The 25,496-nt window shown below is 53.6% G+C and overlaps 59 non-coding genes across 59 annotated transcripts; 47 read left to right on the top strand and 12 right to left on the bottom strand.

The window, feature by feature from the left end:
- Positions 1-88: 88 nt before the first annotated feature.
- Positions 89-160, top strand: Trnae-uuc (transfer RNA glutamic acid (anticodon UUC)). Its single transcript has one exon. It is a non-coding gene; the product is annotated as a tRNA-Glu (tRNA).
- Positions 161-439: 279 nt separating this feature from the next.
- On the top strand, positions 440-512 carry Trnak-uuu (transfer RNA lysine (anticodon UUU)). Its single transcript has one exon. It is a non-coding gene; the product is annotated as a tRNA-Lys (tRNA).
- A 140-nt stretch (positions 513-652) lies between these two features.
- Positions 653-734, top strand: Trnas-aga (transfer RNA serine (anticodon AGA)). Its single transcript has one exon. It is a non-coding gene; the product is annotated as a tRNA-Ser (tRNA).
- Positions 735-1,012: 278 nt separating this feature from the next.
- Positions 1,013-1,084, bottom strand: Trnag-ucc (transfer RNA glycine (anticodon UCC)). The gene has a single exon. It is a non-coding gene; the product is annotated as a tRNA-Gly (tRNA).
- An 813-nt stretch (positions 1,085-1,897) lies between these two features.
- On the top strand, positions 1,898-1,970 carry Trnam-cau (transfer RNA methionine (anticodon CAU)). The gene has a single exon. It is a non-coding gene; the product is annotated as a tRNA-Met (tRNA).
- Positions 1,971-2,292: 322 nt separating this feature from the next.
- Positions 2,293-2,364, top strand: Trnae-uuc (transfer RNA glutamic acid (anticodon UUC)). Its single transcript has one exon. It is a non-coding gene; the product is annotated as a tRNA-Glu (tRNA).
- Positions 2,365-2,643: 279 nt separating this feature from the next.
- On the top strand, positions 2,644-2,716 carry Trnak-uuu (transfer RNA lysine (anticodon UUU)). The gene has a single exon. It is a non-coding gene; the product is annotated as a tRNA-Lys (tRNA).
- Positions 2,717-2,856: 140 nt separating this feature from the next.
- Trnas-aga (transfer RNA serine (anticodon AGA)) lies at positions 2,857-2,938 on the top strand. The gene has a single exon. It is a non-coding gene; the product is annotated as a tRNA-Ser (tRNA).
- Positions 2,939-3,216: 278 nt separating this feature from the next.
- On the bottom strand, positions 3,217-3,288 carry Trnag-ucc (transfer RNA glycine (anticodon UCC)). Its single transcript has one exon. It is a non-coding gene; the product is annotated as a tRNA-Gly (tRNA).
- An 813-nt stretch (positions 3,289-4,101) lies between these two features.
- Trnam-cau (transfer RNA methionine (anticodon CAU)) lies at positions 4,102-4,174 on the top strand. The gene has a single exon. It is a non-coding gene; the product is annotated as a tRNA-Met (tRNA).
- A 322-nt stretch (positions 4,175-4,496) lies between these two features.
- Trnae-uuc (transfer RNA glutamic acid (anticodon UUC)) lies at positions 4,497-4,568 on the top strand. Its single transcript has one exon. It is a non-coding gene; the product is annotated as a tRNA-Glu (tRNA).
- A 279-nt stretch (positions 4,569-4,847) lies between these two features.
- Trnak-uuu (transfer RNA lysine (anticodon UUU)) lies at positions 4,848-4,920 on the top strand. The gene has a single exon. It is a non-coding gene; the product is annotated as a tRNA-Lys (tRNA).
- Positions 4,921-5,060: 140 nt separating this feature from the next.
- Trnas-aga (transfer RNA serine (anticodon AGA)) lies at positions 5,061-5,142 on the top strand. The gene has a single exon. It is a non-coding gene; the product is annotated as a tRNA-Ser (tRNA).
- Positions 5,143-5,420: 278 nt separating this feature from the next.
- On the bottom strand, positions 5,421-5,492 carry Trnag-ucc (transfer RNA glycine (anticodon UCC)). Its single transcript has one exon. It is a non-coding gene; the product is annotated as a tRNA-Gly (tRNA).
- An 813-nt stretch (positions 5,493-6,305) lies between these two features.
- On the top strand, positions 6,306-6,378 carry Trnam-cau (transfer RNA methionine (anticodon CAU)). Its single transcript has one exon. It is a non-coding gene; the product is annotated as a tRNA-Met (tRNA).
- A 322-nt stretch (positions 6,379-6,700) lies between these two features.
- Trnae-uuc (transfer RNA glutamic acid (anticodon UUC)) lies at positions 6,701-6,772 on the top strand. The gene has a single exon. It is a non-coding gene; the product is annotated as a tRNA-Glu (tRNA).
- A 279-nt stretch (positions 6,773-7,051) lies between these two features.
- Trnak-uuu (transfer RNA lysine (anticodon UUU)) lies at positions 7,052-7,124 on the top strand. The gene has a single exon. It is a non-coding gene; the product is annotated as a tRNA-Lys (tRNA).
- A 140-nt stretch (positions 7,125-7,264) lies between these two features.
- On the top strand, positions 7,265-7,346 carry Trnas-aga (transfer RNA serine (anticodon AGA)). Its single transcript has one exon. It is a non-coding gene; the product is annotated as a tRNA-Ser (tRNA).
- Positions 7,347-7,624: 278 nt separating this feature from the next.
- Positions 7,625-7,696, bottom strand: Trnag-ucc (transfer RNA glycine (anticodon UCC)). Its single transcript has one exon. It is a non-coding gene; the product is annotated as a tRNA-Gly (tRNA).
- An 813-nt stretch (positions 7,697-8,509) lies between these two features.
- Positions 8,510-8,582, top strand: Trnam-cau (transfer RNA methionine (anticodon CAU)). Its single transcript has one exon. It is a non-coding gene; the product is annotated as a tRNA-Met (tRNA).
- A 322-nt stretch (positions 8,583-8,904) lies between these two features.
- On the top strand, positions 8,905-8,976 carry Trnae-uuc (transfer RNA glutamic acid (anticodon UUC)). The gene has a single exon. It is a non-coding gene; the product is annotated as a tRNA-Glu (tRNA).
- A 279-nt stretch (positions 8,977-9,255) lies between these two features.
- Trnak-uuu (transfer RNA lysine (anticodon UUU)) lies at positions 9,256-9,328 on the top strand. The gene has a single exon. It is a non-coding gene; the product is annotated as a tRNA-Lys (tRNA).
- Positions 9,329-9,467: 139 nt separating this feature from the next.
- Trnas-aga (transfer RNA serine (anticodon AGA)) lies at positions 9,468-9,549 on the top strand. The gene has a single exon. It is a non-coding gene; the product is annotated as a tRNA-Ser (tRNA).
- A 278-nt stretch (positions 9,550-9,827) lies between these two features.
- Trnag-ucc (transfer RNA glycine (anticodon UCC)) lies at positions 9,828-9,899 on the bottom strand. Its single transcript has one exon. It is a non-coding gene; the product is annotated as a tRNA-Gly (tRNA).
- Positions 9,900-10,712: 813 nt separating this feature from the next.
- Trnam-cau (transfer RNA methionine (anticodon CAU)) lies at positions 10,713-10,785 on the top strand. The gene has a single exon. It is a non-coding gene; the product is annotated as a tRNA-Met (tRNA).
- Positions 10,786-11,107: 322 nt separating this feature from the next.
- Positions 11,108-11,179, top strand: Trnae-uuc (transfer RNA glutamic acid (anticodon UUC)). The gene has a single exon. It is a non-coding gene; the product is annotated as a tRNA-Glu (tRNA).
- Positions 11,180-11,458: 279 nt separating this feature from the next.
- Positions 11,459-11,531, top strand: Trnak-uuu (transfer RNA lysine (anticodon UUU)). Its single transcript has one exon. It is a non-coding gene; the product is annotated as a tRNA-Lys (tRNA).
- Positions 11,532-11,671: 140 nt separating this feature from the next.
- Positions 11,672-11,753, top strand: Trnas-aga (transfer RNA serine (anticodon AGA)). Its single transcript has one exon. It is a non-coding gene; the product is annotated as a tRNA-Ser (tRNA).
- A 278-nt stretch (positions 11,754-12,031) lies between these two features.
- On the bottom strand, positions 12,032-12,103 carry Trnag-ucc (transfer RNA glycine (anticodon UCC)). The gene has a single exon. It is a non-coding gene; the product is annotated as a tRNA-Gly (tRNA).
- Positions 12,104-12,916: 813 nt separating this feature from the next.
- On the top strand, positions 12,917-12,989 carry Trnam-cau (transfer RNA methionine (anticodon CAU)). Its single transcript has one exon. It is a non-coding gene; the product is annotated as a tRNA-Met (tRNA).
- Positions 12,990-13,311: 322 nt separating this feature from the next.
- On the top strand, positions 13,312-13,383 carry Trnae-uuc (transfer RNA glutamic acid (anticodon UUC)). The gene has a single exon. It is a non-coding gene; the product is annotated as a tRNA-Glu (tRNA).
- Positions 13,384-13,662: 279 nt separating this feature from the next.
- On the top strand, positions 13,663-13,735 carry Trnak-uuu (transfer RNA lysine (anticodon UUU)). Its single transcript has one exon. It is a non-coding gene; the product is annotated as a tRNA-Lys (tRNA).
- Positions 13,736-13,875: 140 nt separating this feature from the next.
- Trnas-aga (transfer RNA serine (anticodon AGA)) lies at positions 13,876-13,957 on the top strand. Its single transcript has one exon. It is a non-coding gene; the product is annotated as a tRNA-Ser (tRNA).
- Positions 13,958-14,235: 278 nt separating this feature from the next.
- Positions 14,236-14,307, bottom strand: Trnag-ucc (transfer RNA glycine (anticodon UCC)). Its single transcript has one exon. It is a non-coding gene; the product is annotated as a tRNA-Gly (tRNA).
- An 813-nt stretch (positions 14,308-15,120) lies between these two features.
- Positions 15,121-15,193, top strand: Trnam-cau (transfer RNA methionine (anticodon CAU)). The gene has a single exon. It is a non-coding gene; the product is annotated as a tRNA-Met (tRNA).
- A 322-nt stretch (positions 15,194-15,515) lies between these two features.
- On the top strand, positions 15,516-15,587 carry Trnae-uuc (transfer RNA glutamic acid (anticodon UUC)). The gene has a single exon. It is a non-coding gene; the product is annotated as a tRNA-Glu (tRNA).
- A 279-nt stretch (positions 15,588-15,866) lies between these two features.
- Trnak-uuu (transfer RNA lysine (anticodon UUU)) lies at positions 15,867-15,939 on the top strand. Its single transcript has one exon. It is a non-coding gene; the product is annotated as a tRNA-Lys (tRNA).
- A 140-nt stretch (positions 15,940-16,079) lies between these two features.
- On the top strand, positions 16,080-16,161 carry Trnas-aga (transfer RNA serine (anticodon AGA)). Its single transcript has one exon. It is a non-coding gene; the product is annotated as a tRNA-Ser (tRNA).
- A 278-nt stretch (positions 16,162-16,439) lies between these two features.
- Trnag-ucc (transfer RNA glycine (anticodon UCC)) lies at positions 16,440-16,511 on the bottom strand. The gene has a single exon. It is a non-coding gene; the product is annotated as a tRNA-Gly (tRNA).
- An 813-nt stretch (positions 16,512-17,324) lies between these two features.
- Positions 17,325-17,397, top strand: Trnam-cau (transfer RNA methionine (anticodon CAU)). Its single transcript has one exon. It is a non-coding gene; the product is annotated as a tRNA-Met (tRNA).
- A 322-nt stretch (positions 17,398-17,719) lies between these two features.
- Positions 17,720-17,791, top strand: Trnae-uuc (transfer RNA glutamic acid (anticodon UUC)). Its single transcript has one exon. It is a non-coding gene; the product is annotated as a tRNA-Glu (tRNA).
- A 279-nt stretch (positions 17,792-18,070) lies between these two features.
- Positions 18,071-18,143, top strand: Trnak-uuu (transfer RNA lysine (anticodon UUU)). Its single transcript has one exon. It is a non-coding gene; the product is annotated as a tRNA-Lys (tRNA).
- Positions 18,144-18,283: 140 nt separating this feature from the next.
- Positions 18,284-18,365, top strand: Trnas-aga (transfer RNA serine (anticodon AGA)). Its single transcript has one exon. It is a non-coding gene; the product is annotated as a tRNA-Ser (tRNA).
- Positions 18,366-18,643: 278 nt separating this feature from the next.
- On the bottom strand, positions 18,644-18,715 carry Trnag-ucc (transfer RNA glycine (anticodon UCC)). The gene has a single exon. It is a non-coding gene; the product is annotated as a tRNA-Gly (tRNA).
- An 813-nt stretch (positions 18,716-19,528) lies between these two features.
- Positions 19,529-19,601, top strand: Trnam-cau (transfer RNA methionine (anticodon CAU)). Its single transcript has one exon. It is a non-coding gene; the product is annotated as a tRNA-Met (tRNA).
- Positions 19,602-19,923: 322 nt separating this feature from the next.
- Trnae-uuc (transfer RNA glutamic acid (anticodon UUC)) lies at positions 19,924-19,995 on the top strand. The gene has a single exon. It is a non-coding gene; the product is annotated as a tRNA-Glu (tRNA).
- Positions 19,996-20,274: 279 nt separating this feature from the next.
- On the top strand, positions 20,275-20,347 carry Trnak-uuu (transfer RNA lysine (anticodon UUU)). Its single transcript has one exon. It is a non-coding gene; the product is annotated as a tRNA-Lys (tRNA).
- Positions 20,348-20,487: 140 nt separating this feature from the next.
- Trnas-aga (transfer RNA serine (anticodon AGA)) lies at positions 20,488-20,569 on the top strand. Its single transcript has one exon. It is a non-coding gene; the product is annotated as a tRNA-Ser (tRNA).
- Positions 20,570-20,847: 278 nt separating this feature from the next.
- Trnag-ucc (transfer RNA glycine (anticodon UCC)) lies at positions 20,848-20,919 on the bottom strand. The gene has a single exon. It is a non-coding gene; the product is annotated as a tRNA-Gly (tRNA).
- An 813-nt stretch (positions 20,920-21,732) lies between these two features.
- Trnam-cau (transfer RNA methionine (anticodon CAU)) lies at positions 21,733-21,805 on the top strand. The gene has a single exon. It is a non-coding gene; the product is annotated as a tRNA-Met (tRNA).
- A 322-nt stretch (positions 21,806-22,127) lies between these two features.
- Positions 22,128-22,199, top strand: Trnae-uuc (transfer RNA glutamic acid (anticodon UUC)). The gene has a single exon. It is a non-coding gene; the product is annotated as a tRNA-Glu (tRNA).
- A 279-nt stretch (positions 22,200-22,478) lies between these two features.
- Positions 22,479-22,551, top strand: Trnak-uuu (transfer RNA lysine (anticodon UUU)). The gene has a single exon. It is a non-coding gene; the product is annotated as a tRNA-Lys (tRNA).
- Positions 22,552-22,691: 140 nt separating this feature from the next.
- Trnas-aga (transfer RNA serine (anticodon AGA)) lies at positions 22,692-22,773 on the top strand. Its single transcript has one exon. It is a non-coding gene; the product is annotated as a tRNA-Ser (tRNA).
- A 278-nt stretch (positions 22,774-23,051) lies between these two features.
- Positions 23,052-23,123, bottom strand: Trnag-ucc (transfer RNA glycine (anticodon UCC)). The gene has a single exon. It is a non-coding gene; the product is annotated as a tRNA-Gly (tRNA).
- An 813-nt stretch (positions 23,124-23,936) lies between these two features.
- On the top strand, positions 23,937-24,009 carry Trnam-cau (transfer RNA methionine (anticodon CAU)). Its single transcript has one exon. It is a non-coding gene; the product is annotated as a tRNA-Met (tRNA).
- A 322-nt stretch (positions 24,010-24,331) lies between these two features.
- On the top strand, positions 24,332-24,403 carry Trnae-uuc (transfer RNA glutamic acid (anticodon UUC)). The gene has a single exon. It is a non-coding gene; the product is annotated as a tRNA-Glu (tRNA).
- Positions 24,404-24,682: 279 nt separating this feature from the next.
- Positions 24,683-24,755, top strand: Trnak-uuu (transfer RNA lysine (anticodon UUU)). Its single transcript has one exon. It is a non-coding gene; the product is annotated as a tRNA-Lys (tRNA).
- A 140-nt stretch (positions 24,756-24,895) lies between these two features.
- Positions 24,896-24,977, top strand: Trnas-aga (transfer RNA serine (anticodon AGA)). Its single transcript has one exon. It is a non-coding gene; the product is annotated as a tRNA-Ser (tRNA).
- Positions 24,978-25,255: 278 nt separating this feature from the next.
- On the bottom strand, positions 25,256-25,327 carry Trnag-ucc (transfer RNA glycine (anticodon UCC)). Its single transcript has one exon. It is a non-coding gene; the product is annotated as a tRNA-Gly (tRNA).
- Between the last annotated feature and the right edge of the window lie 169 nt (positions 25,328-25,496).

The raw sequence follows: 25,496 nt of genomic DNA, 5'->3' as shown, positions 1-25,496 counted from the left end.
TATGCTCGCAAACAGAGAACACCACTGAGTCCGGATTCAGCACGAAATGCCAGAGGAGAGGGAGTAAATCTGACACTTATCGAGCAAATCCGGTGTGGTCTAGTGGCTAGGATACCTGGCTTTCACCAAGGAGGCCAGGGTTCGATTCCCGGTACCGGAAGCGAAGTTTTTGCGCACACGACCCTCCATGTTTTGGCCCTCCAACCCTCGTTTGTCGCCCTCCTTCCGGAGCTTCAACCGAGCGTAATCGGGGAAAAAAGGCACGAGATGCAATTACTGTCAGCACCGGGATAAAGGGAGAAGAGGCACTGGTCCGCTGTTGGGCTGCTACCAGCGTCAGTGGCAAGTCGGTGAAGTCGCCAGTTGCGCCAGAAGCCAGCAATTACGCGTTCCAGTTATTCACATTGCCTGCAGCTGCTCCATCCCCCAACAAGTGTGAGCCCGGATAGCTCAGTCGGTAGAGCATTAGGCTTTTAACCTAAGGGTCCAGGGTTCGAGTCCCTGTCCGGGCGAAGATTTTAACGCTTCCGTAATGGCTCGTCTCGTAGCGCTGGTAGCCCTGCCGTAATCAGTGCACGGAGTTCGTTTCCTGTCAACATACTGCGCAGAACGGTTTGAGTTTTCACGATTCGAGGGAACTTTTTGGCTGCGAGCAGTCGTGGCCGAGTGGTTAAGGCGTCTGACTAGAAATCAGATTCCCTCTGGGAGCGTAGGTTCGAGTCCTACCGACTGCGTCTCTTTTTTTTATTTTTTTGTTTAAGAAGAAGGAGCAGAAAATTTCGCAGTTTGCCTGTCGTTTTGGTACTTCGCTACACCTCACCTCTCACAGCCGTTTATATCGCCTGTCCTCTTGATAAGGGCGAATTCCAAGCGTCAGCTTTCGCGTCAGCCGAGCAAAGTCGGGACAAGTCGGGACATACTACAGGATGGCCTGCGTGGAGCAACGACGGAAAGAAAACGTTAATTTAACAGCACGTGGCTCACATACTCATACGTAAAAATTTGCGCCCGTTGCGGTGGCCGGGAATCGAACCCGGATCAACTGCTTGGAAGGCAACTATGCTCACCATTACACCACCACCGCACAGCCGCTGCCCGTGACGCCGCGCTGTGTCGGCTTCCCGCCCGCCGGCAGCGGCCCACGGTGATAGTAGCTGTAGGCGCTTTACGAGGTAGGAGGGTGCATCCACACGCGTTCGGGCAGCGCCTCCACGCACGCTGCGTCTTTGGGCAAGACTCGTCGCCGCGGCCGCAAGGTTACTCACACGATAGTGATGAGCGGTCGCTTTAAGGCAGTGTAGTGGGGGACTCCGCGTGTGTAGCACTTTTTTCGGTTGTATCCGGCGTCGTTGGGTGGCAATCCCACTTTCCCTGCAGACAGCTACTCTGGAATATGCTCGGGAAGCACGGTCGACCGCCCCCAACAAATGCAACTAAAAAAATGAGAACAACAACAAAAAAAGCGGCAGGTTGTTCGCCTACCACGCGGGCGGCCCGGGTTCGATTCCCGGCCGATGCATCGTTTTGCTGTTCTCGCTATAATGCTGCCGCGCCGATTGCTCGTTTGAGCTGCGTCAGCCTCAGAAATGTATAGCAGGATTCGCTGTGAGAAGAACCAAACACGCAGCACGCAAGAGACCGTACTTGGACGGACGCGTGCTATTTCTGAACTCTAGCGTCAGCCTGGCCCTACAGGCCGCTGTGTTCAGGTGCCGCAAGGGCGATGTACTGTAACCTCAGGCAGTGCTGCTTTCCGTTGGAAAAGCCGCGGCAGCAGTTTAATCTAGCAATTCGGGAAAGCACGTGTAGCAACACAACAGATTCTTGAGAAAGCGCAAACTGTCTATCTCTAATATGCGAGGCTTACCAAGTTTCCTGGGACGTTGGTTGCAGACGTGCCTCGGTAGCGCAGTGGGCAGCGCGTAAGTCTCATAATCTTAAGGTCGTGAGTTCGATCCTCACCCGGGGCATATAATTTGCTGTACATCATGGCTGAATTAACGGCGTTGCTGTTGCTAGGGAACGAACTGAATTGTCGTTTGTTATCCACAAGGAGTCCACGCCTCAGCGTCAAAATGTTTACATCCAGCTATGGCAAGGTACAGCTTTGACCTTTCTCCTCCCCTGTTATGAGTAAAATATGATGCAAACAGCAATGAATAGTCAGTTTCGAGCTGTGCGCCATGCCAGTCTGTAGGCGCAAATATGCTCGCAAACAGAGAACACCACTGAGTCCGGATTCAGCACGAAATGCCAGAGGAGAGGGAGTAAATCTGACACTTATCGAGCAAATCCGGTGTGGTCTAGTGGCTAGGATACCTGGCTTTCACCCAGGAGGCCAGGGTTCGATTCCCGGTACCGGAAGCGAAGTTTTTGCGCACACGACCCTCCATGTTTTGGCCCTCCAACCCTCGTTTGTCGCCCTCCTTCCGGAGCTTCAACCGAGCGTAATCGGGGAAAAAAGGCACGAGATGCAATTACTGTCAGCACCGGGATAAAGGGAGAAGAGGCACTGGTCCGCTGTTGGGCTGCTACCAGCGTCAGTGGCAAGTCGGTGAAGTCGCCAGTTGCGCCAGAAGCCAGCAATTACGCGTTCCAGTTATTCACATTGCCTGCAGCTGCTCCATCCCCCAACAAGTGTGAGCCCGGATAGCTCAGTCGGTAGAGCATTAGGCTTTTAACCTAAGGGTCCAGGGTTCGAGTCCCTGTCCGGGCGAAGATTTTAACGCTTCCGTAATGGCTCGTCTCGTAGCGCTGGTAGCCCTGCCGTAATCAGTGCACGGAGTTCGTTTCCTGTCAACATACTGCGCAGAACGGTTTGAGTTTTCACGATTCGAGGGAACTTTTTGGCTGCGAGCAGTCGTGGCCGAGTGGTTAAGGCGTCTGACTAGAAATCAGATTCCCTCTGGGAGCGTAGGTTCGAGTCCTACCGACTGCGTCTCTTTTTTTTATTTTTTTGTTTAAGAAGAAGGAGCAGAAAATTTCGCAGTTTGCCTGTCGTTTTGGTACTTCGCTACACCTCACCTCTCACAGCCGTTTATATCGCCTGTCCTCTTGATAAGGGCGAATTCCAAGCGTCAGCTTTCGCGTCAGCCGAGCAAAGTCGGGACAAGTCGGGACATACTACAGGATGGCCTGCGTGGAGCAACGACGGAAAGAAAACGTTAATTTAACAGCACGTGGCTCACATACTCATACGTAAAAATTTGCGCCCGTTGCGGTGGCCGGGAATCGAACCCGGATCAACTGCTTGGAAGGCAACTATGCTCACCATTACACCACCACCGCACAGCCGCTGCCCGTGACGCCGCGCTGTGTCGGCTTCCCGCCCGCCGGCAGCGGCCCACGGTGATAGTAGCTGTAGGCGCTTTACGAGGTAGGAGGGTGCATCCACACGCGTTCGGGCAGCGCCTCCACGCACGCTGCGTCTTTGGGCAAGACTCGTCGCCGCGGCCGCAAGGTTACTCACACGATAGTGATGAGCGGTCGCTTTAAGGCAGTGTAGTGGGGGACTCCGCGTGTGTAGCACTTTTTTCGGTTGTATCCGGCGTCGTTGGGTGGCAATCCCACTTTCCCTGCAGACAGCTACTCTGGAATATGCTCGGGAAGCACGGTCGACCGCCCCCAACAAATGCAACTAAAAAAATGAGAACAACAACAAAAAAAGCGGCAGGTTGTTCGCCTACCACGCGGGCGGCCCGGGTTCGATTCCCGGCCGATGCATCGTTTTGCTGTTCTCGCTATAATGCTGCCGCGCCGATTGCTCGTTTGAGCTGCGTCAGCCTCAGAAATGTATAGCAGGATTCGCTGTGAGAAGAACCAAACACGCAGCACGCAAGAGACCGTACTTGGACGGACGCGTGCTATTTCTGAACTCTAGCGTCAGCCTGGCCCTACAGGCCGCTGTGTTCAGGTGCCGCAAGGGCGATGTACTGTAACCTCAGGCAGTGCTGCTTTCCGTTGGAAAAGCCGCGGCAGCAGTTTAATCTAGCAATTCGGGAAAGCACGTGTAGCAACACAACAGATTCTTGAGAAAGCGCAAACTGTCTATCTCTAATATGCGAGGCTTACCAAGTTTCCTGGGACGTTGGTTGCAGACGTGCCTCGGTAGCGCAGTGGGCAGCGCGTAAGTCTCATAATCTTAAGGTCGTGAGTTCGATCCTCACCCGGGGCATATAATTTGCTGTACATCATGGCTGAATTAACGGCGTTGCTGTTGCTAGGGAACGAACTGAATTGTCGTTTGTTATCCACAAGGAGTCCACGCCTCAGCGTCAAAATGTTTACATCCAGCTATGGCAAGGTACAGCTTTGACCTTTCTCCTCCCCTGTTATGAGTAAAATATGATGCAAACAGCAATGAATAGTCAGTTTCGAGCTGTGCGCCATGCCAGTCTGTAGGCGCAAATATGCTCGCAAACAGAGAACACCACTGAGTCCGGATTCAGCACGAAATGCCAGAGGAGAGGGAGTAAATCTGACACTTATCGAGCAAATCCGGTGTGGTCTAGTGGCTAGGATACCTGGCTTTCACCCAGGAGGCCAGGGTTCGATTCCCGGTACCGGAAGCGAAGTTTTTGCGCACACGACCCTCCATGTTTTGGCCCTCCAACCCTCGTTTGTCGCCCTCCTTCCGGAGCTTCAACCGAGCGTAATCGGGGAAAAAAGGCACGAGATGCAATTACTGTCAGCACCGGGATAAAGGGAGAAGAGGCACTGGTCCGCTGTTGGGCTGCTACCAGCGTCAGTGGCAAGTCGGTGAAGTCGCCAGTTGCGCCAGAAGCCAGCAATTACGCGTTCCAGTTATTCACATTGCCTGCAGCTGCTCCATCCCCCAACAAGTGTGAGCCCGGATAGCTCAGTCGGTAGAGCATTAGGCTTTTAACCTAAGGGTCCAGAGTTCGAGTCCCTGTCCGGGCGAAGATTTTAACGCTTCCGTAATGGCTCGTCTCGTAGCGCTGGTAGCCCTGCCGTAATCAGTGCACGGAGTTCGTTTCCTGTCAACATACTGCGCAGAACGGTTTGAGTTTTCACGATTCGAGGGAACTTTTTGGCTGCGAGCAGTCGTGGCCGAGTGGTTAAGGCGTCTGACTAGAAATCAGATTCCCTCTGGGAGCGTAGGTTCGAGTCCTACCGACTGCGTCTCTTTTTTTTATTTTTTTGTTTAAGAAGAAGGAGCAGAAAATTTCGCAGTTTGCCTGTCGTTTTGGTACTTCGCTACACCTCACCTCTCACAGCCGTTTATATCGCCTGTCCTCTTGATAAGGGCGAATTCCAAGCGTCAGCTTTCGCGTCAGCCGAGCAAAGTCGGGACAAGTCGGGACATACTACAGGATGGCCTGCGTGGAGCAACGACGGAAAGAAAACGTTAATTTAACAGCACGTGGCTCACATACTCATACGTAAAAATTTGCGCCCGTTGCGGTGGCCGGGAATCGAACCCGGATCAACTGCTTGGAAGGCAACTATGCTCACCATTACACCACCACCGCACAGCCGCTGCCCGTGACGCCGCGCTGTGTCGGCTTCCCGCCCGCCGGCAGCGGCCCACGGTGATAGTGGCTGTAGGCGCTTTACGAGGTAGGAGGGTGCATCCACACGCGTTCGGGCAGCGCCTCCACGCACGCTGCGTCTTTGGGCAAGACTCGTCGCCGCGGCCGCAAGGTTACTCACACGATAGTGATGAGCGGTCGCTTTAAGGCAGTGTAGTGGGGGACTCCGCGTGTGTAGCACTTTTTTCGGTTGTATCCGGCGTCGTTGGGTGGCAATCCCACTTTCCCTGCAGACAGCTACTCTGGAATATGCTCGGGAAGCACGGTCGACCGCCCCCAACAAATGCAACTAAAAAAATGAGAACAACAACAAAAAAAGCGGCAGGTTGTTCGCCTACCACGCGGGCGGCCCGGGTTCGATTCCCGGCCGATGCATCGTTTTGCTGTTCTCGCTATAATGCTGCCGCGCCGATTGCTCGTTTGAGCTGCGTCAGCCTCAGAAATGTATAGCAGGATTCGCTGTGAGAAGAACCAAACACGCAGCACGCAAGAGACCGTACTTGGACGGACGCGTGCTATTTCTGAACTCTAGCGTCAGCCTGGCCCTACAGGCCGCTGTGTTCAGGTGCCGCAAGGGCGATGTACTGTAACCTCAGGCAGTGCTGCTTTCCGTTGGAAAAGCCGCGGCAGCAGTTTAATCTAGCAATTCGGGAAAGCACGTGTAGCAACACAACAGATTCTTGAGAAAGCGCAAACTGTCTATCTCTAATATGCGAGGCTTACCAAGTTTCCTGGGACGTTGGTTGCAGACGTGCCTCGGTAGCGCAGTGGGCAGCGCGTAAGTCTCATAATCTTAAGGTCGTGAGTTCGATCCTCACCCGGGGCATATAATTTGCTGTACATCATGGCTGAATTAACGGCGTTGCTGTTGCTAGGGAACGAACTGAATTGTCGTTTGTTATCCACAAGGAGTCCACGCCTCAGCGTCAAAATGTTTACATCCAGCTATGGCAAGGTACAGCTTTGACCTTTCTCCTCCCCTGTTATGAGTAAAATATGATGCAAACAGCAATGAATAGTCAGTTTCGAGCTGTGCGCCATGCCAGTCTGTAGGCGCAAATATGCTCGCAAACAGAGAACACCACTGAGTCCGGATTCAGCACGAAATGCCAGAGGAGAGGGAGTAAATCTGACACTTATCGAGCAAATCCGGTGTGGTCTAGTGGCTAGGATACCTGGCTTTCACCCAGGAGGCCAGGGTTCGATTCCCGGTACCGGAAGCGAAGTTTTTGCGCACACGACCCTCCATGTTTTGGCCCTCCAACCCTCGTTTGTCGCCCTCCTTCCGGAGCTTCAACCGAGCGTAATCGGGGAAAAAAGGCACGAGATGCAATTACTGTCAGCACCGGGATAAAGGGAGAAGAGGCACTGGTCCGCTGTTGGGCTGCTACCAGCGTCAGTGGCAAGTCGGTGAAGTCGCCAGTTGCGCCAGAAGCCAGCAATTACGCGTTCCAGTTATTCACATTGCCTGCAGCTGCTCCATCCCCCAACAAGTGTGAGCCCGGATAGCTCAGTCGGTAGAGCATTAGGCTTTTAACCTAAGGGTCCAGGGTTCGAGTCCCTGTCCGGGCGAAGATTTTAACGCTTCCGTAATGGCTCGTCTCGTAGCGCTGGTAGCCCTGCCGTAATCAGTGCACGGAGTTCGTTTCCTGTCAACATACTGCGCAGAACGGTTTGAGTTTTCACGATTCGAGGGAACTTTTTGGCTGCGAGCAGTCGTGGCCGAGTGGTTAAGGCGTCTGACTAGAAATCAGATTCCCTCTGGGAGCGTAGGTTCGAGTCCTACCGACTGCGTCTCTTTTTTTTATTTTTTTGTTTAAGAAGAAGGAGCAGAAAATTTCGCAGTTTGCCTGTCGTTTTGGTACTTCGCTACACCTCACCTCTCACAGCCGTTTATATCGCCTGTCCTCTTGATAAGGGCGAATTCCGAGCGTCAGCTTTCGCGTCAGCCGAGCAAAGTCGGGACAAGTCGGGACATACTACAGGATGGCCTGCGTGGAGCAACGACGGAAAGAAAACGTTAATTTAACAGCACGTGGCTCACATACTCATACGTAAAAATTTGCGCCCGTTGCGGTGGCCGGGAATCGAACCCGGATCAACTGCTTGGAAGGCAACTATGCTCACCATTACACCACCACCGCACAGCCGCTGCCCGTGACGCCGCGCTGTGTCGGCTTCCCGCCCGCCGGCAGCGGCCCACGGTGATAGTAGCTGTAGGCGCTTTACGAGGTAGGAGGGTGCATCCACACGCGTTCGGGCAGCGCCTCCACGCACGCTGCGTCTTTGGGCAAGACTCGTCGCCGCGGCCGCAAGGTTACTCACACGATAGTGATGAGCGGTCGCTTTAAGGCAGTGTAGTGGGGGACTCCGCGTGTGTAGCACTTTTTTCGGTTGTATCCGGCGTCGTTGGGTGGCAATCCCACTTTCCCTGCAGACAGCTACTCTGGAATATGCTCGGGAAGCACGGTCGACCGCCCCCAACAAATGCAACTAAAAAAATGAGAACAACAACAAAAAAAGCGGCAGGTTGTTCGCCTACCACGCGGGCGGCCCGGGTTCGATTCCCGGCCGATGCATCGTTTTGCTGTTCTCGCTATAATGCTGCCGCGCCGATTGCTCGTTTGAGCTGCGTCAGCCTCAGAAATGTATAGCAGGATTCGCTGTGAGAAGAACCAAACACGCAGCACGCAAGAGACCGTACTTGGACGGACGCGTGCTATTTCTGAACTCTAGCGTCAGCCTGGCCCTACAGGCCGCTGTGTTCAGGTGCCGCAAGGGCGATGTACTGTAACCTCAGGCAGTGCTGCTTTCCGTTGGAAAAGCCGCGGCAGCAGTTTAATCTAGCAATTCGGGAAAGCACGTGTAGCAACACAACAGATTCTTGAGAAAGCGCAAACTGTCTATCTCTAATATGCGAGGCTTACCAAGTTTCCTGGGACGTTGGTTGCAGACGTGCCTCGGTAGCGCAGTGGGCAGCGCGTAAGTCTCATAATCTTAAGGTCGTGAGTTCGATCCTCACCCGGGGCATATAATTTGCTGTACATCATGGCTGAATTAACGGCGTTGCTGTTGCTAGGGAACGAACTGAATTGTCGTTTGTTATCCACAAGGAGTCCACGCCTCAGCGTCAAAATGTTTACATCCAGCTATGGCAAGGTACAGCTTTGACCTTTCTCCTCCCCTGTTATGAGTAAAATATGATGCAAACAGCAATGAATAGTCAGTTTCGAGCTGTGCGCCATGCCAGTCTGTAGGCGCAAATATGCTCGCAAACAGAGAACACCACTGAGTCCGGATTCAGCACGAAATGCCAGAGGAGAGGGAGTAAATCTGACACTTATCGAGCAAATCCGGTGTGGTCTAGTGGCTAGGATACCTGGCTTTCACCCAGGAGGCCAGGGTTCGATTCCCGGTACCGGAAGCGAAGTTTTTGCGCACACGACCCTCCATGTTTTGGCCCTCCAACCCTCGTTTGTCGCCCTCCTTCCGGAGCTTCAACCGAGCGTAATCGGGGAAAAAAGGCACGAGATGCAATTACTGTCAGCACCGGGATAAAGGGAGAAGAGGCACTGGTCCGCTGTTGGGCTGCTACCAGCGTCAGTGGCAAGTCGGTGAAGTCGCCAGTTGCGCCAGAAGCCAGCAATTACGCGTTCCAGTTATTCACATTGCCTGCAGCTGCTCCATCCCCCAACAAGTGTGAGCCCGGATAGCTCAGTCGGTAGAGCATTAGGCTTTTAACCTAAGGGTCCAGGGTTCGAGTCCCTGTCCGGGCGAAGATTTTAACGCTTCCGTAATGGCTCGTCTCGTAGCGCTGGTAGCCCTGCCGTAATCAGTGCACGGAGTTCGTTTCCTGTCAACATACTGCGCAGAACGGTTTGAGTTTTCACGATTCGAGGGAACTTTTGGCTGCGAGCAGTCGTGGCCGAGTGGTTAAGGCGTCTGACTAGAAATCTGATTCCCTCTGGGAGCGTAGGTTCGAGTCCTACCGACTGCGTCTCTTTTTTTTATTTTTTTGTTTAAGAAGAAGGAGCAGAAAATTTCGCAGTTTGCCTGTCGTTTTGGTACTTCGCTACACCTCACCTCTCACAGCCGTTTATATCGCCTGTCCTCTTGATAAGGGCGAATTCCAAGCGTCAGCTTTCGCGTCAGCCGAGCAAAGTCGGGACAAGTCGGGACATACTACAGGATGGCCTGCGTGGAGCAACGACGGAAAGAAAACGTTAATTTAACAGCACGTGGCTCACATACTCATACGTAAAAATTTGCGCCCGTTGCGGTGGCCGGGAATCGAACCCGGATCAACTGCTTGGAAGGCAACTATGCTCACCATTACACCACCACCGCACAGCCGCTGCCCGTGACGCCGCGCTGTGTCGGCTTCCCGCCCGCCGGCAGCGGCCCACGGTGATAGTAGCTGTAGGCGCTTTACGAGGTAGGAGGGTGCATCCACACGCGTTCGGGCAGCGCCTCCACGCACGCTGCGTCTTTGGGCAAGACTCGTCGCCGCGGCCGCAAGGTTACTCACACGATAGTGATGAGCGGTCGCTTTAAGGCAGTGTAGTGGGGGACTCCGCGTGTGTAGCACTTTTTTCGGTTGTATCCGGCGTCGTTGGGTGGCAATCCCACTTTCCCTGCAGACAGCTACTCTGGAATATGCTCGGGAAGCACGGTCGACCGCCCCCAACAAATGCAACTAAAAAAATGAGAACAACAACAAAAAAAGCGGCAGGTTGTTCGCCTACCACGCGGGCGGCCCGGGTTCGATTCCCGGCCGATGCATCGTTTTGCTGTTCTCGCTATAATGCTGCCGCGCCGATTGCTCGTTTGAGCTGCGTCAGCCTCAGAAATGTATAGCAGGATTCGCTGTGAGAAGAACCAAACACGCAGCACGCAAGAGACCGTACTTGGACGGACGCGTGCTATTTCTGAACTCTAGCGTCAGCCTGGCCCTACAGGCCGCTGTGTTCAGGTGCCGCAAGGGCGATGTACTGTAACCTCAGGCAGTGCTGCTTTCCGTTGGAAAAGCCGCGGCAGCAGTTTAATCTAGCAATTCGGGAAAGCACGTGTAGCAACACAACAGATTCTTGAGAAAGCGCAAACTGTCTATCTCTAATATGCGAGGCTTACCAAGTTTCCTGGGACGTTGGTTGCAGACGTGCCTCGGTAGCGCAGTGGGCAGCGCGTAAGTCTCATAATCTTAAGGTCGTGAGTTCGATCCTCACCCGGGGCATATAATTTGCTGTACATCATGGCTGAATTAACGGCGTTGCTGTTGCTAGGGAACGAACTGAATTGTCGTTTGTTATCCACAAGGAGTCCACGCCTCAGCGTCAAAATGTTTACATCCAGCTATGGCAAGGTACAGCTTTGACCTTTCTCCTCCCCTGTTATGAGTAAAATATGATGCAAACAGCAATGAATAGTCAGTTTCGAGCTGTGCGCCATGCCAGTCTGTAGGCGCAAATATGCTCGCAAACAGAGAACACCACTGAGTCCGGATTCAGCACGAAATGCCAGAGGAGAGGGAGTAAATCTGACACTTATCGAGCAAATCCGGTGTGGTCTAGTGGCTAGGATACCTGGCTTTCACCCAGGAGGCCAGGGTTCGATTCCCGGTACCGGAAGCGAAGTTTTTGCGCACACGACCCTCCATGTTTTGGCCCTCCAACCCTCGTTTGTCGCCCTCCTTCCGGAGCTTCAACCGAGCGTAATCGGGGAAAAAAGGCACGAGATGCAATTACTGTCAGCACCGGGATAAAGGGAGAAGAGGCACTGGTCCGCTGTTGGGCTGCTACCAGCGTCAGTGGCAAGTCGGTGAAGTCGCCAGTTGCGCCAGAAGCCAGCAATTACGCGTTCCAGTTATTCACATTGCCTGCAGCTGCTCCATCCCCCAACAAGTGTGAGCCCGGATAGCTCAGTCGGTAGAGCATTAGGCTTTTAACCTAAGGGTCCAGGGTTCGAGTCCCTGTCCGGGCGAAGATTTTAACGCTTCCGTAATGGCTCGTCTCGTAGCGCTGGTAGCCCTGCCGTAATCAGTGCACGGAGTTCGTTTCCTGTCAACATACTGCGCAGAACGGTTTGAGTTTTCACGATTCGAGGGAACTTTTTGGCTGCGAGCAGTCGTGGCCGAGTGGTTAAGGCGTCTGACTAGAAATCAGATTCCCTCTGGGAGCGTAGGTTCGAGTCCTACCGACTGCGTCTCTTTTTTTTATTTTTTTGTTTAAGAAGAAGGAGCAGAAAATTTCGCAGTTTGCCTGTCGTTTTGGTACTTCGCTACACCTCACCTCTCACAGCCGTTTATATCGCCTGTCCTCTTGATAAGGGCGAATTCCGAGCGTCAGCTTTCGCGTCAGCCGAGCAAAGTCGGGACAAGTCGGGACATACTACAGGATGGCCTGCGTGGAGCAACGACGGAAAGAAAACGTTAATTTAACAGCACGTGGCTCACATACTCATACGTAAAAATTTGCGCCCGTTGCGGTGGCCGGGAATCGAACCCGGATCAACTGCTTGGAAGGCAACTATGCTCACCATTACACCACCACCGCACAGCCGCTGCCCGTGACGCCGCGCTGTGTCGGCTTCCCGCCCGCCGGCAGCGGCCCACGGTGATAGTAGCTGTAGGCGCTTTACGAGGTAGGAGGGTGCATCCACACGCGTTCGGGCAGCGCCTCCACGCACGCTGCGTCTTTGGGCAAGACTCGTCGCCGCGGCCGCAAGGTTACTCACACGATAGTGATGAGCGGTCGCTTTAAGGCAGTGTAGTGGGGGACTCCGCGTGTGTAGCACTTTTTTCGGTTGTATCCGGCGTCGTTGGGTGGCAATCCCACTTTCCCTGCAGACAGCTACTCTGGAATATGCTCGGGAAGCACGGTCGACCGCCCCCAACAAATGCAACTAAAAAAATGAGAACAACAACAAAAAAAGCGGCAGGTTGTTCGCCTACCACGCGGGCGGCCCGGGTTCGATTCCCGGCCGATGCATCGTTTTGCTGTTCTCGCTATAATGCTGCCGCGCCGATTGCTCGTTTGAGCTGCGTCAGCCTCAGAAATGTATAGCAGGATTCGCTGTGAGAAGAACCAAACACGCAGCACGCAAGAGACCGTACTTGGACGGACGCGTGCTATTTCTGAACTCTAGCGTCAGCCTGGCCCTACAGGCCGCTGTGTTCAGGTGCCGCAAGGGCGATGTACTGTAACCTCAGGCAGTGCTGCTTTCCGTTGGAAAAGCCGCGGCAGCAGTTTAATCTAGCAATTCGGGAAAGCACGTGTAGCAACACAACAGATTCTTGAGAAAGCGCAAACTGTCTATCTCTAATATGCGAGGCTTACCAAGTTTCCTGGGACGTTGGTTGCAGACGTGCCTCGGTAGCGCAGTGGGCAGCGCGTAAGTCTCATAATCTTAAGGTCGTGAGTTCGATCCTCACCCGGGGCATATAATTTGCTGTACATCATGGCTGAATTAACGGCGTTGCTGTTGCTAGGGAACGAACTGAATTGTCGTTTGTTATCCACAAGGAGTCCACGCCTCAGCGTCAAAATGTTTACATCCAGCTATGGCAAGGTACAGCTTTGACCTTTCTCCTCCCCTGTTATGAGTAAAATATGATGCAAACAGCAATGAATAGTCAGTTTCGAGCTGTGCGCCATGCCAGTCTGTAGGCGCAAATATGCTCGCAAACAGAGAACACCACTGAGTCCGGATTCAGCACGAAATGCCAGAGGAGAGGGAGTAAATCTGACACTTATCGAGCAAATCCGGTGTGGTCTAGTGGCTAGGATACCTGGCTTTCACCCAGGAGGCCAGGGTTCGATTCCCGGTACCGGAAGCGAAGTTTTTGCGCACACGACCCTCCATGTTTTGGCCCTCCAACCCTCGTTTGTCGCCCTCCTTCCGGAGCTTCAACCGAGCGTAATCGGGGAAAAAAGGCACGAGATGCAATTACTGTCAGCACCGGGATAAAGGGAGAAGAGGCACTGGTCCGCTGTTGGGCTGCTACCAGCGTCAGTGGCAAGTCGGTGAAGTCGCCAGTTGCGCCAGAAGCCAGCAATTACGCGTTCCAGTTATTCACATTGCCTGCAGCTGCTCCATCCCCCAACAAGTGTGAGCCCGGATAGCTCAGTCGGTAGAGCATTAGGCTTTTAACCTAAGGGTCCAGGGTTCGAGTCCCTGTCCGGGCGAAGATTTTAACGCTTCCGTAATGGCTCGTCTCGTAGCGCTGGTAGCCCTGCCGTAATCAGTGCACGGAGTTCGTTTCCTGTCAACATACTGCGCAGAACGGTTTGAGTTTTCACGATTCGAGGGAACTTTTTGGCTGCGAGCAGTCGTGGCCGAGTGGTTAAGGCGTCTGACTAGAAATCAGATTCCCTCTGGGAGCGTAGGTTCGAGTCCTACCGACTGCGTCTCTTTTTTTTATTTTTTTGTTTAAGAAGAAGGAGCAGAAAATTTCGCAGTTTGCCTGTCGTTTTGGTACTTCGCTACACCTCACCTCTCACAGCCGTTTATATCGCCTGTCCTCTTGATAAGGGCGAATTCCAAGCGTCAGCTTTCGCGTCAGCCGAGCAAAGTCGGGACAAGTCGGGACATACTACAGGATGGCCTGCGTGGAGCAACGACGGAAAGAAAACGTTAATTTAACAGCACGTGGCTCACATACTCATACGTAAAAATTTGCGCCCGTTGCGGTGGCCGGGAATCGAACCCGGATCAACTGCTTGGAAGGCAACTATGCTCACCATTACACCACCACCGCACAGCCGCTGCCCGTGACGCCGCGCTGTGTCGGCTTCCCGCCCGCCGGCAGCGGCCCACGGTGATAGTAGCTGTAGGCGCTTTACGAGGTAGGAGGGTGCATCCACACGCGTTCGGGCAGCGCCTCCACGCACGCTGCGTCTTTGGGCAAGACTCGTCGCCGCGGCCGCAAGGTTACTCACACGATAGTGATGAGCGGTCGCTTTAAGGCAGTGTAGTGGGGGACTCCGCGTGTGTAGCACTTTTTTCGGTTGTATCCGGCGTCGTTGGGTGGCAATCCCACTTTCCCTGCAGACAGCTACTCTGGAATATGCTCGGGAAGCACGGTCGACCGCCCCCAACAAATGCAACTAAAAAAATGAGAACAACAACAAAAAAAGCGGCAGGTTGTTCGCCTACCACGCGGGCGGCCCGGGTTCGATTCCCGGCCGATGCATCGTTTTGCTGTTCTCGCTATAATGCTGCCGCGCCGATTGCTCGTTTGAGCTGCGTCAGCCTCAGAAATGTATAGCAGGATTCGCTGTGAGAAGAACCAAACACGCAGCACGCAAGAGACCGTACTTGGACGGACGCGTGCTATTTCTGAACTCTAGCGTCAGCCTGGCCCTACAGGCCGCTGTGTTCAGGTGCCGCAAGGGCGATGTACTGTAACCTCAGGCAGTGCTGCTTTCCGTTGGAAAAGCCGCGGCAGCAGTTTAATCTAGCAATTCGGGAAAGCACGTGTAGCAACACAACAGATTCTTGAGAAAGCGCAAACTGTCTATCTCTAATATGCGAGGCTTACCAAGTTTCCTGGGACGTTGGTTGCAGACGTGCCTCGGTAGCGCAGTGGGCAGCGCGTAAGTCTCATAATCTTAAGGTCGTGAGTTCGATCCTCACCCGGGGCATATAATTTGCTGTACATCATGGCTGAATTAACGGCGTTGCTGTTGCTAGGGAACGAACTGAATTGTCGTTTGTTATCCACAAGGAGTCCACGCCTCAGCGTCAAAATGTTTACATCCAGCTATGGCAAGGTACAGCTTTGACCTTTCTCCTCCCCTGTTATGAGTAAAATATGATGCAAACAGCAATGAATAGTCAGTTTCGAGCTGTGCGCCATGCCAGTCTGTAGGCGCAAATATGCTCGCAAACAGAGAACACCACTGAGTCCGGATTCAGCACGAAATGCCAGAGGAGAGGGAGTAAATCTGACACTTATCGAGCAAATCCGGTGTGGTCTAGTGGCTAGGATACCTGGCTTTCACCCAGGAGGCCAGGGTTCGATTCCCGGTACCGGAAGCGAAGTTTTTGCGCACACGACCCTCCATGTTTTGGCCCTCCAACCCTCGTTTGTCGCCCTCCTTCCGGAGCTTCAACCGAGCGTAATCGGGGAAAAAAGGCACGAGATGCAATTACTGTCAGCACCGGGATAAAGGGAGAAGAGGCACTGGTCCGCTGTTGGGCTGCTACCAGCGTCAGTGGCAAGTCGGTGAAGTCGCCAGTTGCGCCAGAAGCCAGCAATTACGCGTTCCAGTTATTCACATTGCCTGCAGCTGCTCCATCCCCCAACAAGTGTGAGCCCGGATAGCTCAGTCGGTAGAGCATTAGGCTTTTAACCTAAGGGTCCAGGGTTCGAGTCCCTGTCCGGGCGAAGATTTTAACGCTTCCGTAATGGCTCGTCTCGTAGCGCTGGTAGCCCTGCCGTAATCAGTGCACGGAGTTCGTTTCCTGTCAACATACTGCGCAGAACGGTTTGAGTTTTCACGATTCGAGGGAACTTTTTGGCTGCGAGCAGTCGTGGCCGAGTGGTTAAGGCGTCTGACTAGAAATCAGATTCCCTCTGGGAGCGTAGGTTCGAGTCCTACCGACTGCGTCTCTTTTTTTTATTTTTTTGTTTAAGAAGAAGGAGCAGAAAATTTCGCAGTTTGCCTGTCGTTTTGGTACTTCGCTACACCTCACCTCTCACAGCCGTTTATATCGCCTGTCCTCTTGATAAGGGCGAATTCCAAGCGTCAGCTTTCGCGTCAGCCGAGCAAAGTCGGGACAAGTCGGGACATACTACAGGATGGCCTGCGTGGAGCAACGACGGAAAGAAAACGTTAATTTAACAGCACGTGGCTCACATACTCATACGTAAAAATTTGCGCCCGTTGCGGTGGCCGGGAATCGAACCCGGATCAACTGCTTGGAAGGCAACTATGCTCACCATTACACCACCACCGCACAGCCGCTGCCCGTGACGCCGCGCTGTGTCGGCTTCCCGCCCGCCGGCAGCGGCCCACGGTGATAGTAGCTGTAGGCGCTTTACGAGGTAGGAGGGTGCATCCACACGCGTTCGGGCAGCGCCTCCACGCACGCTGCGTCTTTGGGCAAGACTCGTCGCCGCGGCCGCAAGGTTACTCACACGATAGTGATGAGCGGTCGCTTTAAGGCAGTGTAGTGGGGGACTCCGCGTGTGTAGCACTTTTTTCGGTTGTATCCGGCGTCGTTGGGTGGCAATCCCACTTTCCCTGCAGACAGCTACTCTGGAATATGCTCGGGAAGCACGGTCGACCGCCCCCAACAAATGCAACTAAAAAAATGAGAACAACAACAAAAAAAGCGGCAGGTTGTTCGCCTACCACGCGGGCGGCCCGGGTTCGATTCCCGGCCGATGCATCGTTTTGCTGTTCTCGCTATAATGCTGCCGCGCCGATTGCTCGTTTGAGCTGCGTCAGCCTCAGAAATGTATAGCAGGATTCGCTGTGAGAAGAACCAAACACGCAGCACGCAAGAGACCGTACTTGGACGGACGCGTGCTATTTCTGAACTCTAGCGTCAGCCTGGCCCTACAGGCCGCTGTGTTCAGGTGCCGCAAGGGCGATGTACTGTAACCTCAGGCAGTGCTGCTTTCCGTTGGAAAAGCCGCGGCAGCAGTTTAATCTAGCAATTCGGGAAAGCACGTGTAGCAACACAACAGATTCTTGAGAAAGCGCAAACCGTCTATCTCTAATATGCGAGGCTTACCAAGTTTCCTGGGACGTTGGTTGCAGACGTGCCTCGGTAGCGCAGTGGGCAGCGCGTAAGTCTCATAATCTTAAGGTCGTGAGTTCGATCCTCACCCGGGGCATATAATTTGCTGTACATCATGGCTGAATTAACGGCGTTGCTGTTGCTAGGGAACGAACTGAATTGTCGTTTGTTATCCACAAGGAGTCCACGCCTCAGCGTCAAAATGTTTACATCCAGCTATGGCAAGGTACAGCTTTGACCTTTCTCCTCCCCTGTTATGAGTAAAATATGATGCAAACAGCAATGAATAGTCAGTTTCGAGCTGTGCGCCATGCCAGTCTGTAGGCGCAAATATGCTCGCAAACAGAGAACACCACTGAGTCCGGATTCAGCACGAAATGCCAGAGGAGAGGGAGTAAATCTGACACTTATCGAGCAAATCCGGTGTGGTCTAGTGGCTAGGATACCTGGCTTTCACCCAGGAGGCCAGGGTTCGATTCCCGGTACCGGAAGCGAAGTTTTTGCGCACACGACCCTCCATGTTTTGGCCCTCCAACCCTCGTTTGTCGCCCTCCTTCCGGAGCTTCAACCGAGCGTAATCGGGGAAAAAAGGCACGAGATGCAATTACTGTCAGCACCGGGATAAAGGGAGAAGAGGCACTGGTCCGCTGTTGGGCTGCTACCAGCGTCAGTGGCAAGTCGGTGAAGTCGCCAGTTGCGCCAGAAGCCAGCAATTACGCGTTCCAGTTATTCACATTGCCTGCAGCTGCTCCATCCCCCAACAAGTGTGAGCCCGGATAGCTCAGTCGGTAGAGCATTAGGCTTTTAACCTAAGGGTCCAGGGTTCGAGTCCCTGTCCGGGCGAAGATTTTAACGCTTCCGTAATGGCTCGTCTCGTAGCGCTGGTAGCCCTGCCGTAATCAGTGCACGGAGTTCGTTTCCTGTCAACATACTGCGCAGAACGGTTTGAGTTTTCACGATTCGAGGGAACTTTTTGGCTGCGAGCAGTCGTGGCCGAGTGGTTAAGGCGTCTGACTAGAAATCAGATTCCCTCTGGGAGCGTAGGTTCGAGTCCTACCGACTGCGTCTCTTTTTTTTATTTTTTTGTTTAAGAAGAAGGAGCAGAAAATTTCGCAGTTTGCCTGTCGTTTTGGTACTTCGCTACACCTCACCTCTCACAGCCGTTTATATCGCCTGTCCTCTTGATAAGGGCGAATTCCAAGCGTCAGCATTCGCGTCAGCCGAGCAAAGTCGGGACAAGTCGGGACATACTACAGGATGGCCTGCGTGGAGCAACGACGGAAAGAAAACGTTAATTTAACAGCACGTGGCTCACATACTCATACGTAAAAATTTGCGCCCGTTGCGGTGGCCGGGAATCGAACCCGGATCAACTGCTTGGAAGGCAACTATGCTCACCATTACACCACCACCGCACAGCCGCTGCCCGTGACGCCGCGCTGTGTCGGCTTCCCGCCCGCCGGCAGCGGCCCACGGTGATAGTAGCTGTAGGCGCTTTACGAGGTAGGAGGGTGCATCCACACGCGTTCGGGCAGCGCCTCCACGCACGCTGCGTCTTTGGGCAAGACTCGTCGCCGCGGCCGCAAGGTTACTCACACGATAGTGATGAGCGGTCGCTTTAAGGCAGTGTAGTGGGGGACTCCGCGTGTGTAGCACTTTTTTCGGTTGTATCCGGCGTCGTTGGGTGGCAATCCCACTTTCCCTGCAGACAGCTACTCTGGAATATGCTCGGGAAGCACGGTCGACCGCCCCCAACAAATGCAACTAAAAAAATGAGAACAACAACAAAAAAAGCGGCAGGTTGTTCGCCTACCACGCGGGCGGCCCGGGTTCGATTCCCGGCCGATGCATCGTTTTGCTGTTCTCGCTATAATGCTGCCGCGCCGATTGCTCGTTTGAGCTGCGTCAGCCTCAGAAATGTATAGCAGGATTCGCTGTGAGAAGAACCAAACACGCAGCACGCAAGAGACCGTACTTGGACGGACGCGTGCTATTTCTGAACTCTAGCGTCAGCCTGGCCCTACAGGCCGCTGTGTTCAGGTGCCGCAAGGGCGATGTACTGTAACCTCAGGCAGTGCTGCTTTCCGTTGGAAAAGCCGCGGCAGCAGTTTAATCTAGCAATTCGGGAAAGCACGTGTAGCAACACAACAGATTCTTGAGAAAGCGCAAACTGTCTATCTCTAATATGCGAGGCTTACCAAGTTTCCTGGGACGTTGGTTGCAGACGTGCCTCGGTAGCGCAGTGGGCAGCGCGTAAGTCTCATAATCTTAAGGTCGTGAGTTCGATCCTCACCCGGGGCATATAATTTGCTGTACATCATGGCTGAATTAACGGCGTTGCTGTTGCTAGGGAACGAACTGAATTGTCGTTTGTTATCCACAAGGAGTCCACGCCTCAGCGTCAAAATGTTTACATCCAGCTATGGCAAGGTACAGCTTTGACCTTTCTCCTCCCCTGTTATGAGTAAAATATGATGCAAACAGCAATGAATAGTCAGTTTCGAGCTGTGCGCCATGCCAGTCTGTAGGCGCAAATATGCTCGCAAACAGAGAACACCACTGAGTCCGGATTCAGCACGAAATGCCAGAGGAGAGGGAGTAAATCTGACACTTATCGAGCAAATCCGGTGTGGTCTAGTGGCTAGGATACCTGGCTTTCACCCAGGAGGCCAGGGTTCGATTCCCGGTACCGGAAGCGAAGTTTTTGCGCACACGACCCTCCATGTTTTGGCCCTCCAACCCTCGTTTGTCGCCCTCCTTCCGGAGCTTCAACCGAGCGTAATCGGGGAAAAAAGGCACGAGATGCAATTACTGTCAGCACCGGGATAAAGGGAGAAGAGGCACTGGTCCGCTGTTGGGCTGCTACCAGCGTCAGTGGCAAGTCGGTGAAGTCGCCAGTTGCGCCAGAAGCCAGCAATTACGCGTTCCAGTTATTCACATTGCCTGCAGCTGCTCCATCCCCCAACAAGTGTGAGCCCGGATAGCTCAGTCGGTAGAGCATTAGGCTTTTAACCTAAGGGTCCAGGGTTCGAGTCCCTGTCCGGGCGAAGATTTTAACGCTTCCGTAATGGCTCGTCTCGTAGCGCTGGTAGCCCTGCCGTAATCAGTGCGCGGAGTTCGTTTCCTGTCAACATACTGCGCAGAACGGTTTGAGTTTTCACGATTCGAGGGAACTTTTTGGCTGCGAGCAGTCGTGGCCGAGTGGTTAAGGCGTCTGACTAGAAATCAGATTCCCTCTGGGAGCGTAGGTTCGAGTCCTACCGACTGCGTCTCTTTTTTTTATTTTTTTGTTTAAGAAGAAGGAGCAGAAAATTTCGCAGTTTGCCTGTCGTTTTGGTACTTCGCTACACCTCACCTCTCACAGCCGTTTATATCGCCTGTCCTCTTGATAAGGGCGAATTCCAAGCGTCAGCTTTCGCGTCAGCCGAGCAAAGTCGGGACAAGTCGGGACATACTACAGGATGGCCTGCGTGGAGCAACGACGGAAAGAAAACGTTAATTTAACAGCACGTGGCTCACATACTCATACGTAAAAATTTGCGCCCGTTGCGGTGGCCGGGAATCGAACCCGGATCAACTGCTTGGAAGGCAACTATGCTCACCATTACACCACCACCGCACAGCCGCTGCCCGTGACGCCGCGCTGTGTCGGCTTCCCGCCCGCCGGCAGCGGCCCACGGTGATAGTAGCTGTAGGCGCTTTACGAGGTAGGAGGGTGCATCCACACGCGTTCGGGCAGCGCCTCCACGCACGCTGCGTCTTTGGGCAAGACTCGTCGCCGCGGCCGCAAGGTTACTCACACGATAGTGATGAGCGGTCGCTTTAAGGCAGTGTAGTGGGGGACTCCGCGTGTGTAGCACTTTTTTCGGTTGTATCCGGCGTCGTTGGGTGGCAATCCCACTTTCCCTGCAGACAGCTACTCTGGAATATGCTCGGGAAGCACGGTCGACCGCCCCCAACAAATGCAACTAAAAAAATGAGAACAACAACAAAAAAAGCGGCAGGTTGTTCGCCTACCACGCGGGCGGCCCGGGTTCGATTCCCGGCCGATGCATCGTTTTGCTGTTCTCGCTATAATGCTGCCGCGCCGATTGCTCGTTTGAGCTGCGTCAGCCTCAGAAATGTATAGCAGGATTCGCTGTGAGAAGAACCAAACACGCAGCACGCAAGAGACCGTACTTGGACGGACGCGTGCTATTTCTGAACTCTAGCGTCAGCCTGGCCCTACAGGCCGCTGTGTTCAGGTGCCGCAAGGGCGATGTACTGTAACCTCAGGCAGTGCTGCTTTCCGTTGGAAAAGCCGCGGCAGCAGTTTAATCTAGCAATTCGGGAAAGCACGTGTAGCAACACAACAGATTCTTGAGAAAGCGCAAACTGTCTATCTCTAATATGCGAGGCTTACCAAGTTTCCTGGGACGTTGGTTGCAGACGTGCCTCGGTAGCGCAGTGGGCAGCGCGTAAGTCTCATAATCTTAAGGTCGTGAGTTCGATCCTCACCCGGGGCATATAATTTGCTGTACATCATGGCTGAATTAACGGCGTTGCTGTTGCTAGGGAACGAACTGAATTGTCGTTTGTTATCCACAAGGAGTCCACGCCTCAGCGTCAAAATGTTTACATCCAGCTATGGCAAGGTACAGCTTTGACCTTTCTCCTCCCCTGTTATGAGTAAAATATGATGCAAACAGCAATGAATAGTCAGTTTCGAGCTGTGCGCCATGCCAGTCTGTAGGCGCAAATATGCTCGCAAACAGAGAACACCACTGAGTCCGGATTCAGCACGAAATGCCAGAGGAGAGGGAGTAAATCTGACACTTATCGAGCAAATCCGGTGTGGTCTAGTGGCTAGGATACCTGGCTTTCACCCAGGAGGCCAGGGTTCGATTCCCGGTACCGGAAGCGAAGTTTTTGCGCACACGACCCTCCATGTTTTGGCCCTCCAACCCTCGTTTGTCGCCCTCCTTCCGGAGCTTCAACCGAGCGTAATCGGGGAAAAAAGGCACGAGATGCAATTACTGTCAGCACCGGGATAAAGGGAGAAGAGGCACTGGTCCGCTGTTGGGCTGCTACCAGCGTCAGTGGCAAGTCGGTGAAGTCGCCAGTTGCGCCAGAAGCCAGCAATTACGCGTTCCAGTTATTCACATTGCCTGCAGCTGCTCCATCCCCCAACAAGTGTGAGCCCGGATAGCTCAGTCGGTAGAGCATTAGGCTTTTAACCTAAGGGTCCAGGGTTCGAGTCCCTGTCCGGGCGAAGATTTTAACGCTTCCGTAATGGCTCGTCTCGTAGCGCTGGTAGCCCTGCCGTAATCAGTGCACGGAGTTCGTTTCCTGTCAACATACTGCGCAGAACGGTTTGAGTTTTCACGATTCGAGGGAACTTTTTGGCTGCGAGCAGTCGTGGCCGAGTGGTTAAGGCGTCTGACTAGAAATCAGATTCCCTCTGGGAGCGTAGGTTCGAGTCCTACCGACTGCGTCTCTTTTTTTTATTTTTTTGTTTAAGAAGAAGGAGCAGAAAATTTCGCAGTTTGCCTGTCGTTTTGGTACTTCGCTACACCTCACCTCTCACAGCCGTTTATATCGCCTGTCCTCTTGATAAGGGCGAATTCCAAGCGTCAGCTTTCGCGTCAGCCGAGCAAAGTCGGGACAAGTCGGGACATACTACAGGATGGCCTGCGTGGAGCAACGACGGAAAGAAAACGTTAATTTAACAGCACGTGGCTCACATACTCATACGTAAAAATTTGCGCCCGTTGCGGTGGCCGGGAATCGAACCCGGATCAACTGCTTGGAAGGCAACTATGCTCACCATTACACCACCACCGCACAGCCGCTGCCCGTGACGCCGCGCTGTGTCGGCTTCCCGCCCGCCGGCAGCGGCCCACGGTGATAGTAGCTGTAGGCGCTTTACGAGGTAGGAGGGTGCATCCACACGCGTTCGGGCAGCGCCTCCACGCACGCTGCGTCTTTGGGCAAGACTCGTCGCCGCGGCCGCAAGGTTACTCACACGATAGTGATGAGCGGTCGCTTTAAGGCAGTGTAGTGGGGGACTCCGCGTGTGTAGCACTTTTTTCGGTTGTATCCGGCGTCGTTGGGTGGCAATCCCACTTTCCCTGCAGACAGCTACTCTGGAATATGCTCGGGAAGCACGGTCGACCGCCCCCAACAAATGCAACTAAAAAAATGAGAACAACAACAAAAAAAGCGGCAGGTTGTTCGCCTACCACGCGGGCGGCCCGGGTTCGATTCCCGGCCGATGCATCGTTTTGCTGTTCTCGCTATAATGCTGCCGCGCCGATTGCTCGTTTGAGCTGCGTCAGCCTCAGAAATGTATAGCAGGATTCGCTGTGAGAAGAACCAAACACGCAGCACGCAAGAGACCGTACTTGGACGGACGCGTGCTATTTCTGAACTCTAGCGTCAGCCTGGCCCTACAGGCCGCTGTGTTCAGGTGCCGCAAGGGCGATGTACTGTAACCTCAGGCAGTGCTGCTTTCCGTTGGAAAAGCCGCGGCAGCAGTTTAATCTAGCAATTCGGGAAAGCACGTGTAGCAACACAACAGATTCTTGAGAAAGCGCAAACTGTCTATCTCTAATATGCGAGGCTTACCAAGTTTCCTGGGACGTTGGTTGCAGACGTGCCTCGGTAGCGCAGTGGGCAGCGCGTAAGTCTCATAATCTTAAGGTCGTGAGTTCGATCCTCACCCGGGGCATATAATTTGCTGTACATCATGGCTGAATTAACGGCGTTGCTGTTGCTAGGGAACGAACTGAATTGTCGTTTGTTATCCACAAGGAGTCCACGCCTCAGCGTCAAAATGTTTACATCCAGCTATGGCAAGGTACAGCTTTGACCTTTCTCCTCCCCTGTTATGAGTAAAATATGATGCAAACAGCAATGAATAGTCAGTTTCGAGCTGTGCGCCATGCCAGTCTGTAGGCGCAAATATGCTCGCAAACAGAGAACACCACTGAGTCCGGATTCAGCACGAAATGCCAGAGGAGAGGGAGTAAATCTGACACTTATCGAGCAAATCCGGTGTGGTCTAGTGGCTAGGATACCTGGCTTTCACCCAGGAGGCCAGGGTTCGATTCCCGGTACCGGAAGCGAAGTTTTTGCGCACACGACCCTCCATGTTTTGGCCCTCCAACCCTCGTTTGTCGCCCTCCTTCCGGAGCTTCAACCGAGCGTAATCGGGGAAAAAAGGCACGAGATGCAATTACTGTCAGCACCGGGATAAAGGGAGAAGAGGCACTGGTCCGCTGTTGGGCTGCTACCAGCGTCAGTGGCAAGTCGGTGAAGTCGCCAGTTGCGCCAGAAGCCAGCAATTACGCGTTCCAGTTATTCACATTGCCTGCAGCTGCTCCATCCCCCAACAAGTGTGAGCCCGGATAGCTCAGTCGGTAGAGCATTAGGCTTTTAACCTAAGGGTCCAGGGTTCGAGTCCCTGTCCGGGCGAAGATTTTAACGCTTCCGTAATGGCTCGTCTCGTAGCGCTGGTAGCCCTGCCGTAATCAGTGCACGGAGTTCGTTTCCTGTCAACATACTGCGCAGAACGGTTTGAGTTTTCACGATTCGAGGGAACTTTTTGGCTGCGAGCAGTCGTGGCCGAGTGGTTAAGGCGTCTGACTAGAAATCAGATTCCCTCTGGGAGCGTAGGTTCGAGTCCTACCGACTGCGTCTCTTTTTTTTATTTTTTTGTTTAAGAAGAAGGAGCAGAAAATTTCGCAGTTTGCCTGTCGTTTTGGTACTTCGCTACACCTCACCTCTCACAGCCGTTTATATCGCCTGTCCTCTTGATAAGGGCGAATTCCAAGCGTCAGCTTTCGCGTCAGCCGAGCAAAGTCGGGACAAGTCGGGACATACTACAGGATGGCCTGCGTGGAGCAACGACGGAAAGAAAACGTTAATTTAACAGCACGTGGCTCACATACTCATACGTAAAAATTTGCGCCCGTTGCGGTGGCCGGGAATCGAACCCGGATCAACTGCTTGGAAGGCAACTATGCTCACCATTACACCACCACCGCACAGCCGCTGCCCGTGACGCCGCGCTGTGTCGGCTTCCCGCCCGCCGGCAGCGGCCCACGGTGATAGTAGCTGTAGGCGCTTTACGAGGTAGGAGGGTGCATCCACACGCGTTCGGGCAGCGCCTCCACGCACGCTGCGTCTTTGGGCAAGACTCGTCGCCGCGGCCGC

The sequence above is a fragment of the Schistocerca serialis genome, chromosome 4 (assembly GCF_023864345.2).
Source record: "Schistocerca serialis cubense isolate TAMUIC-IGC-003099 chromosome 4, iqSchSeri2.2, whole genome shotgun sequence".
Taxonomy (NCBI): Eukaryota; Metazoa; Arthropoda; class Insecta; order Orthoptera; family Acrididae; genus Schistocerca; species Schistocerca serialis.
This window is presented reverse-complemented; position numbering and strand designations above follow the sequence as displayed.